We start from the raw sequence: 10582 nt of genomic DNA on the forward strand, positions 1-10582 counted from the left end.
CATTCAGACTCTGAGAAATCATATTGACTTGCTAAGTCAATATTTTATTCTGAGCCAATATGGCATTCAGAGTATCAATTTCAAGAACTCCCTTCTTCATAGGCGTCCCATTACTTACAGGATTCCTCTTAGAAGTGTACATGAACTGGTTATTAACAACCATGTCAATGAGTTCTTGAGCTTCTGCAGGTGTTTTCTTTAGGTGAATGGATCCACCTGCAAAGGTATCCAATGATATTTTAGCTAATTCAGACAGACCATCATAGAATATGTCCAGGATGGTCCATTCTGAAAGCATGTCAGAAGGACACTTTTTGGTCAGTCCTTTGTATCTCTCCCAAGCTTCATAGAGGGATTCACCTTCTTTCTGTCTAAAGGTCTGAACATCCACTCTAAGCTTACTCAGCTTTTGAGGAGGAAAGAACTTGGCTAAGAAATCCTTGACCAGCTTATCCCAAGAGTTCAGGCTATCCTTAGGTTGAGAGTCCAACCATACTCTAGCTCTGTCTCTTACAGCAAAAGGGAAAAGCATGAGCCTGTAGACTTCAGGATCTACTCCATTAGTCTTAACAGTATCACATATCTGCAAGAATTCAGTTAAGAACTGAAAAGGATCTTCAGATGGAAGTCCATGAAACTTGCAGTTCTGCTGCATCAGAGAAACTAATTGAGGTTTCAGCTCAAAATTGTTTGCTCTAATGGCATGAATGGAGATGCTTCTTCTATGTAAATTGGAATTAGGTGCAGTAAAGTCACCAAGCATCCTCCTTCCATTATTATTATTTTCGGCTGCCATCTCCTCTTCCTGTTCAAAAATTTCTGAAAGGTGCCTGCTGGATTGTTGTAATTTAGCTTCTCTTAGTTTCTTCTTCAGAGTCCTTTCAGGTTCTGGATCTGCTTCAACAAGAATGTTCTTGTCCTTGCTCCTGCTCATATGAAAAAGAGGGACAGAAAAATAATAATAATAGGGGTCCTTTTTACCACAGTATAGAGGTCCCTGTGTGAGTAGAAAAACAGAAGAAGAAAAGAGAGAAAGAGAATTTTCAAAAATAATTTTTGAAAAAGAGTTAGTGATTTTCGAAAATAGTTTTTGAAAAAGGTTAATAATTTTTTCGAAAATTAAAATAAAAAATAAAAATAATTAGTTAATTAAAAAGAAATTTTGAAAAAGAGGGAAGATATTTTTGAAAATTAGAGAGAGAGAGTTAGTTAGGTAGTTTTGAAAAAGATAAGAAAAAAACAAAAAGTTAGTTAGTTAGTTGAAACAAATTTGAAAATTAATTTTGAAAAGATAAGAAGATAGGAAGTTAGAAAAGATATTTTAAAATCAAATTTTTGAAAAAGATAAGATTTTGAAAAAGATAAGATAGAAAGATATTTTTGAAAAGATATGATTGAAATTAGTTTTGAAAAAGATTTGATTTTTAAAATCACAATTAATGACTTGATTCACAAGAAATCACAAGATATGATTCTAGAACTCAAAGTTTGAATCTTTCTTAACAAGCAAGTAACAAACTTGAAATTTTTGAATCAAAACATTAATTGATGAGGATATTTTCGAAAATTATGAGATAAAAGTAAGAAAAAGATTTTTGAAAAATATTTTTATAATTTTCAAAAATAAAAAAAGAAAAATGAAAAAGATTTGATTTTTGAAAAAGATTTTGAAAAAGATAAGATTTTTAAATTGAAAATTTGATTTGACTCATAAAAACAACTAGATTTTAAAAAGTTTTGAAAAAGTCAACTCAAATTTTCGAAATTTATGAGTGAAAAAGGGAAAGATATTTTTTTGATTTTTGAATTTTTTATGATGAGAGAGAAAAACAACAAAATGATGCAACGCATGAAAATTTTTTAGATCAAAACAATGAATGCATGCAAGAATGCTATGAATGTCAAGATGAACACCAAGAACACTTTGAATGTCAAGATGAACACCAAGAACATATTTTTGAAAATTTTTATATGCAAAGAAAACATGCAAGACACCAAACTTAGAAATCTTTCATGTTTAGACTCTATGGATGCAAGAATGCATATGAAAAACAAGAAAAGATGCAAAACAAGAAAACATCAAGATCAAACAAGAAGACTTACCAAGAACAACTTGAAGATCATGAAGAACACCATGAATGCATGAATTTTTCGAAAAATGCAAGATGAACATGCAATCGACACCAAACTTTAAATCTGACTCAAGACTCAAACAAGAAATACAAAATATTTTTGATTTTTATGATTTTCTAATTTTTTTGGTATTTTTCGAAAATTAATTTGAAAAAGAAAAATAAGGATTCCAAAAATTTTAATATGAATTCCAGGAATCTTGTACTCTTAGTCTAAAGCTCCAATCTGAGGGTTAGGCATGGCTTACTAGCCAGCCAAGCTTTAGAAGATATTTATACTTTTCATATATAGAGCAACTAAGTGTGTGAGAATCAACAAGCTCTTGTGATGATAAGTTGAAACCCCAGTCCAAAAGATTAGATATGGCTTACAGCCAGCCAGGATTCAACAAATCATCATGAAACACTAGAATTCATTCTTAAAAATTCTGAAGAAAAATATATTTTTGAAAACATTGATTTAAAAAAAAATTTTTTTTTTTCGAAAACAAAGGAGAAATTTTTGAAAGATTTTTGAAAAATTTTTTTGAAAATAAAACAAAAAGAAAATTACCCAATCTGAGCAACATGATGAACCGTCAGTTGTCCAAACTCGAACAATCCTCGGCAACGGTGCCAAAAACTTGGTGCACGAAATTGTGATCTCTGGTAATGGCTCCAAAAACTTGGTGCTCTAATCTCAATTCATAATTTGTCACAACTTCGATACAACTAACCAGCAAGTGCACTGGGTCGTCCAAGTAATAAACCTTACGTGAGTAAGGGTCGATCCCACGGAGATTGTTGGTATGAAGCAAGCTATGGTCACCTTGTAAATCTCAGTCAGGCGGATATAAAATAGTTATGGAGTTTTCAAAAATAAATAATAAACTAAGGATAGAAACACTTATGTAATTCATTGGTGAGAATTTCAGATAAGCGTGTAGAGATGCTTTCGTTCCTCTGAATCTCTGCTTTCCCGCTGTCTTCATCCAATCAGTCTTACTCCTTTCCATGGTTGGCTTTATGCAAGGGCATCACCGTTGTCAATGGTTACATCCCCTCCTCTTGTGAAAATGGTCCAAATGCTCTGTCACAGCACGGCTAATCATCTGAGGTTCCCGATCATGCTGGAATAGGATTCATCCTCCTTTTGCGTCTGTCACTACGCCCAGCAATCGCGAGTTTGAAGCTCGTCACAGTCATTCAATCCCAGAATCCTACTCGGAATACCACAGACAAGGTTTAGACTTTCCAGATTCTCATGAATGCCGCCATCAATCTAGCTTACACCACGAAGATTCTGATTAAGAGATCCAAGAGATAATCATTCAATCGAAGGTAGAACGGAAGTGGTTGTCAGGCACGCGTTCATAGGGAATGATGATGATTGTCACATTCATCACATTCAGGTTGAAGTGCGAATGAATATCTTAGAAGCGGAATAAGTTGAATTGAATAGAAAAATAGTAGTACTTTGCATTAATCTTTGAGGAACAGCAGAGCTCCACACCTTAATCTATGGAATGTAGAAACTCTACTGTTGAAAATACATAAGTGATAATGGAGTTCATTGGTCTCGGCCCCAGAGGGGAACCGAAGTAACCAAGACTTGATCCGAAGATGAAAATACAATAGTAAAAAGTTCTATTTATACTAAACTAGTTACTAGGGTTTACAGAAATAAGTAATTGATGCATAAATCCACTTCCGGGGCCCACTTGGTGTGTGCTTGGACTGAGCTTGAATGTTACATGTGGAGAGGTCATTCTTGGAGTTGAACGCCAGCTTTTGTGCCATTTTGGGCGTTGAACTCTACTTTGCAACTTGTTTTTGGCGCTGGACGCTAGAATTAGGCAGAGAGCTGGCGTTGAATGCCAGTTTGTGTCGTCTGAACTTGGGCAAAGTATGAATTATTATATATTTCTGGAAAGCCCTGGATGTCTACTTTTCAACGCAATTGGAAGCGTGCCATTTTGAGTTCTGTAGCTCCAGGAAATCCATTTTGAGTGCAGGGAGGTCAGAATCCAACAGCATCAGCAGTCCTTCTTCAACCTCTGAATCTGATTTTTGCTCAAGTCCCTCAATTTCAGCCAGAAAATACCTGAAATCACAGAAAAACACACAAACTCATTGTAAAGTCCAGAAATGTGAATTTAACATAAAAACTAATGAAAACATCCCTAAAAGTAACTAGATTCTACTAAAAACATACTAAAAACAATGCCAAAAAGTGTATAAATTATCCACTCATCAGCAATACAGATAAATCTACTTGACTTTCTTATTGAAACAGTAAAGGAAAAGAGAGTTACCTCTGGTTGGGTTGCCTCCCAACAAGCACTCTTTTATCATCACTAGCTTGACAGTTGTCCCTCATTAGGGAGGATGATGAACATAATGCCTCAACCCTTCCCCTCTCACTGTAAGCTTTCCTCTAATATCATTCTTGATGATTTCCACATGTTCAAGTGAGAAGATCTTATTCACTGTGTAGTATCCAGAGAAATGTGGGGATGTTTCCATTGGTTGGTAAGCTAGCATCACTTTATCCCCTGGTGTGAAGCCTTCAGTGGGAATTTTTTTTGTTTCTCCACCTTCTTGGTACTTTCTTCTTGGGGTTATTTTCTTTTTCAGGAGGTGGTTCATGTTTTGGAGTCTCAATTTTTGGAAGGTTCTTGTTGAGGATCTCATATGGAGGCTTTGGTTGTAATTCCTTCTCAATTCCTTGAGCTTATTGCAGCACTTCTACCTCTTCCCTTCCTTCCCAGCATGAGCTTAAGTGCATTGGGAGTGACTCATCAGGTGCCTTTTTTAAGGTTGGATCCCTTAAGTCAACCTTCATACACTCTTCTTCTTAATTGGGATCTTGCAGACTCTTGAAAACATGAAACACTATAGGCTCTTCATGCACTCTCAGCATCAATTCTCCTTTTTCAACATCTATTAATGCTCTGCCCGTAGCTAGGAAAGGTCTCCCTAGAATGATGGGAGTGTTATGATCTTCCTCTATGTTTAGAATGACAAAGTCAGCTGGGAGGAAAAATTTCCCCACCTTTACCAATACATTCTCTACAACTCCAAGTGCTTGCTTGATGGATTTGTCTGCTATTTGGAGAGCTATTTGTGTGGGTTTTAATTCATGAATTTAAAGCTTCTTCATCAAGGATAAAGGCATCAGATTGATGCTTGCGCCAAGGTCACAAAATGCTCTCTCAATTATCATGTTGCCTATGGTGCAGGGAATATGAAAGCTCCTTGGGTCCTTCCTCTTCCTTGGCAATTCTCTCTGGATGATGGCACTACACTCCCTTGTCATCACAACTATTTGTCATTCTTTCAATGATCTTTTCTTTGTCAACAACTCCTTCATGAACTTAGCATATAGTGACATCTGTTCAAGTGCTTCTATGAAAGGGATGTTGATGTGTAGTGTCTTGAATATATCTAAGAATTTAGAGTATTGTTTCTCTTTATTTTCTCCCTTGAACCTTTGAGGATATAGCAGCATTGGTTGGTATGCTTTTACTGCCTCCTTTTTGGTTGACTTAGCATTCTGAGTAGAAGTTTCTTGCTCTTGTTTTTTCTCTTTCCCTTCTTCTTTTGAGCCTTCTTTGATATGTTTTTCTTGAGTGATGGCCTCTTTCTCCACCTTCTTTCCACTTCTCAAAGTGATTGCTTTGTACTCCTCCCATTTTATGGCTTTTCTTGTGTCTCTTGGATTGTTTTCAGTGTCACTAGGGAAGGCATTTGCTCTCTTTTCCCCTATTTCTGAAATTTGTGTAGCCATTTGTCCCATGTGTCTTTCAAGGTTTCTGATTGAGGCCTCTTAATTTTTGAATGCCAAGGCTTGATCTTTCCTTGCAGCTTCCTGATCTTGTCTTGCCATCTCTTGATTTTTCATAAGTTTCTCCATCATTATCTCTAGACTAGAGATTCTCTGAGAGTCTGGATTTGGTTGTGGTTGTGTGAAGTGAGATGGTTGTAGCTGGAAGTTGTTTGAATTATTTGCAGGGTATTTTGTGGGTAGAATGTGGGTGTAGAGAAGTTATTCTGGTGGTTTTGTGAGTTGTTGTAGGGTTGGTGATATGTGTTTTGTGGGTTCCTGAATTAGTTAGCATTATTGGATGAATGACTTTGGTTGTTTGTGTTGCGAGAGTTGTTGGAATTGTGCTTCCTCTGCCATAAATTTTGATTATCACACCACCTCAAGTTGGGATGGTTCCTCCAGGATGAATTGTAAGTGTCACCATGGAAGTCATTCTGAGAAGAGCCTGAGGAGTTATGCATGTACTGGACTTGCTCTGGTTGTTGCTCATAGTTGCATTCCTCAAAAACTTCTTCACCTTGGCCCCATCCACTTGAAGGTTGACTTGCTGTGTTTACTGTAGCCACTTGAAGTCCATCTATTCTCTTTGCCATCATCTCCATTTGTTGTTGGATTTATTGGTGCATCAATTTGTTTTGTGCCAATATGGTGTCTGCACCTTCAAGCTCTAATACACCTTTCTTTGGAACTGGTTGGCGTTGCCTTTGATGAGCATAAAAGTATTGATTGTTGGTCACAGTGTCTATGAGATTCTGAGCTTCTTCAGTTATCTTCATTAGCTGTACTGAACCCCTTGCAGAGTAATCCAAGGCCTCTTGAGCTTTTAGAGTCAACCCTCATAGAAATTCTGAAGTATGTCCCATTAACTAAACATTTCAGGTGGACATTTCTTAATCAAGGCTTTGTATCTCTCCCATGCCTCATAAAGTGATTCTCCATCCATTTGAGTGAAGTTCTGCACCTTTGTCTTCAACCTAATGATTCTCTGGGGTGGATAGAACTTAGCCAAGAATTTGCTCACTAAATCATCCCACGTATTGATGCTTTCTTTGGGAAATGTCTCCAGCCATTGAGATGCCTTATCCCTCAAAGAGAATGGAAATAACAGCAACTTATAGATATCTAGATGCACACCATTTTTCTTGACTGTTTTACATATCCTCAGGAAGACAGATAAGTGTTGATTTGGGTCTTCAAGAGGACCCCCTCCAAAAGAACAATTATTTTGCACCAAAGCGATAAGTTGAGGCTTCAACTCAAAGTTATTGGCATGAACATTTGGAGTGAGTATACTGCTCCCACAGTTTCTTGGGTTGGGGAAGGTGTAAGAGGCTAGAACTCTCTTTGGAGGTTGGCCATTATTGTTGGCCACCTCTTTTGGTGGATTAGGGAGATTATCCTCCATCTCTTGATCTCCTTCTTCTTCTGACTCTTCTTCTCCAATCACTCCCTTCCCTCTTGATTCTCTTCTCAATCTCGAGAGGGTTCTCTCTGGTTCAGAATCAAAAGAAGTGGATGCACCTCTTCTTCCTCCTAGCATACAACACAAACAATCCAAAAAAAAAAAGAAAAACAAAAGCAAAACACTCTAGCAACAAAATCACAAACAGTTAGTGGGCTTACTAAGAAAATAAAAGTTCTTAATCTAGATTATCACCTACTTAATCATTATTAATCTAAATCAATCCCCGGCAACGGCGCCAAAAACTTAATACGTCAAAATTAAATTTCACACGTATGAACTAACCGGCAAGTGTACCGGGTCGCATCAAGTAATATAACTCACTGAGAGTGAGGTCGATCCCACGAGGATTGATGGATCAAGCAACTTTAGTGAGGTGATTAGTCTAGTTAAGTGAATATTGATGAATTGAGTGAAATTCGATTAACAAAATGTAAATTGCAAGAAATCTAAAGTGCTGATGTAAATTGCTTGAAGCTTAGATGGCAAGAAATTTAAATGACTAAAACTTAAAGAGCAAGAAAGTAAAAGAGATGAATCTTAAATTGCAAGAAATGTAAATGGCTGGAATCTTAGATTGCAAGAAAGTAAAAGTGCAGAATCTAAATTACAATGAAACTTAAATTGCAAGAATTGTAAAGGGAGTTGGGTACTAAGAATTAAGAGCAGTGAACAATTGCAAATTAAATTGAAGTCAGAGAGATCTAAACTGGAGAAATTCAAAGAAAATGATTCATCAGGGATTGGAGATACTGTAATCCATCATGAATCAAATGGGTCTCAACTCTTTTCTCAATCATATGAGTAGATCTATGGTGGATTTAAAATAATTGAATCCCAATTCCTTGGTAATCCAATCTCTCTAATCACAATCAATCTTGCCAATTCCTTGATCTAATTGTCATGAGAAGAGTTAGAGCATATTCTCTCATCCATAAGCCACACAAACTCTTAAAACCTCAATTCCTCCCGAATGGTGTTGGTTAAGAGAATTGTGAAGGATAGAGCTCCAATTCTAATGCAAGTGATTCCCCTTCCGAGGCTCACACAAGTATTCAGTAGAATTAAACCCCTTCCGGAGTGAATAATCCACAATCAAAACAGAAATTACTCTATAGCTACCCAAATAAATTGAGAAGAAGAAGAATTTTCATTAATTTATTATGATCACAATAGAGCTCCTCCCAATAATGAAAATGGGGTTTAATGACTCATAGCTCTAAGTCTCAACAGAAATCTCAAACTGGAAATTAAACTGAGCATTGAAAAGGAAGAGAAAATGGAATTGAAAAGTTGAAATGATACTGGAAAATTAGAATTTAAAACTGGAAAATAAAACTGTCAACAGAAAGTAGAGTCTCAGCAAAATACAAAAGAGATCTAAAAGAAAAAGAAGCTCCCCAAAAGTAGATCCCCCAAGCCCCCTAATGATCCAAAATACCCTCTATTTATACTAGTGTACTTGCTTCTTCAGGCGTACTTGGAAACTCTTTAAAAATGGGCTTTTCTGTTGGTACTCGGATCCTGCTCCAGTAGAACGTAGCGCTTTTAGGAAAACGGAGCGCTCAGGCATCGACGCGTACGCGTCCCCACGCGTGCGCATCGTTCTTCATTTTGGAACTAGCGACGCGTACTGATGAGAAGACTTTTGTGTGGTCTAGAATTCACAATTGAAATCTCGTTGTAAGTATAGTTTCTAAACCAACAATAGTCCTTTCATACAAAAGATTGTTTGTCACAAGTAACAAACCCCTAAATTTATAAACCGAAGTATTTAACCTCGGGTCGTTCTCCCTAAGAATTACAATGAAGTGTCTTGTTATTGGTTATGAGTTATGTTTGGGGTTTTTGATAAGAAAAATGAAAAGTAAATGACAATGAAAATAAACTAACAACTAGAAAGCTCTTGGCAAGGTTGTGAGAATTAGAAGTCCTATCTTAGTTATCCTCCTCAATTGTGACCACAATTATCCATTGCTACCACTTAGTTAACCTCTAACTATGAAGGAAAGTCAAGCGGATGAATCAACTTGATTCCACAAGTTCTAGCCAACTCCCAAGGGAAAGACTAGCTTTAGTGGTATCCAAATCAATTAGCAACTTCTAATTATCAATTAACAAGTGAATTAGATAACTCAAGCATTACTAATTACTCTACCATATCCAAGAGGAACAAAATTTACACTAAAATCCAACCAAGCATTTTATCAAACACTTGGAAGGCATAAAAGTAAAGCAAAGTAAATTGATAACAACAATGAAATCTAACAACTACTTATTGCAAGGAATTAATAACAACAATCAAAGAAAACAAGATCTACATGAATTACCTCAAATTGCATTAAAAGAAAATAGAATGAACAAGAGTAGATCTACAAACAAAATGGAAGAAAGAAATAACAATAATAGAAGAATGATGAATGTAACAACATAGAATTGAAAGGTAGAAGAAGAGGAAAGCATGAATTGAAACCTAGATCTAAATTATTGAACTAGACCTAATCCTAATTCTAATCCTAGAGAGAAGTGAGAGCTTCTTTCTCTAAAACTAAAGAACTAAACTAGCCTAATGTGTGTTGTGTTAGATCATCCCCCTCCCCCTTCATTCCTTGGTCTTTTTAGTCTCTTTCCCGCCAAAAGCCCAGCTCCAAATGGGGCTGGAAACCCTCCAAAATCGCCAGGCATGTTTTCCTCTTTAAAAATCATGTGTAGTCATCGGCGCGTGCGTGCACCCCTGGAGAATTTCACAATCTGCGCGTGAGCACATAGTGCGCGTGCACACCCATGGGGTTTTCCAAACTTTTGGCTTTTCATGATTTCTCCATTTTGTATGCTTTTCTTTCACTCCTTTGATCTCTTCCTAGCCCTTTTCAACCTGAAATCACTAGCAAACACATCAAGGCATCTAGTGGAATCAAAGGCAAATCAAAATTATCAAATTAAAGGTCTAAAAAGCATATTTTCACATCTAAGCACAAGTGTGGAGACAATCACAAAACCATGCTATTTCATTGGATAAATATGAGGAAAGGTTATCAAAATTCTCTAAATGCAACACAAGATAAACCCCCTTTGTAGGGGTTTATCAACCTCCCCACACTTAAACCAAGCATGTCCTCATGCTTAACCAAGAATGAAGCAAATGGTATGACATTTATTCAATAAAATTAAACTACCTAT

At 36.5% G+C, this 10582-nt stretch overlaps 1 non-coding gene across 1 annotated transcript; it reads left to right on the top strand.

The window, feature by feature from the left end:
- The first annotated feature begins 292 nt into the window (after positions 1-292).
- Positions 293-400, top strand: LOC148574448 (small nucleolar RNA R71). Its single transcript, XR_015906583.1, has one exon. It is a non-coding gene; the product is annotated as a small nucleolar RNA R71 (small nucleolar RNA).
- The last annotated feature ends 10182 nt before the right edge of the window (positions 401-10582 follow it).

Source organism: Arachis ipaensis, chromosome B2 (assembly GCF_059453495.1).
Source record: "Arachis ipaensis isolate K30076 ecotype BB chromosome B2, ASM5945349v1, whole genome shotgun sequence".
NCBI lineage: Eukaryota > Viridiplantae > Streptophyta > Magnoliopsida > Fabales > Fabaceae > Arachis > Arachis ipaensis.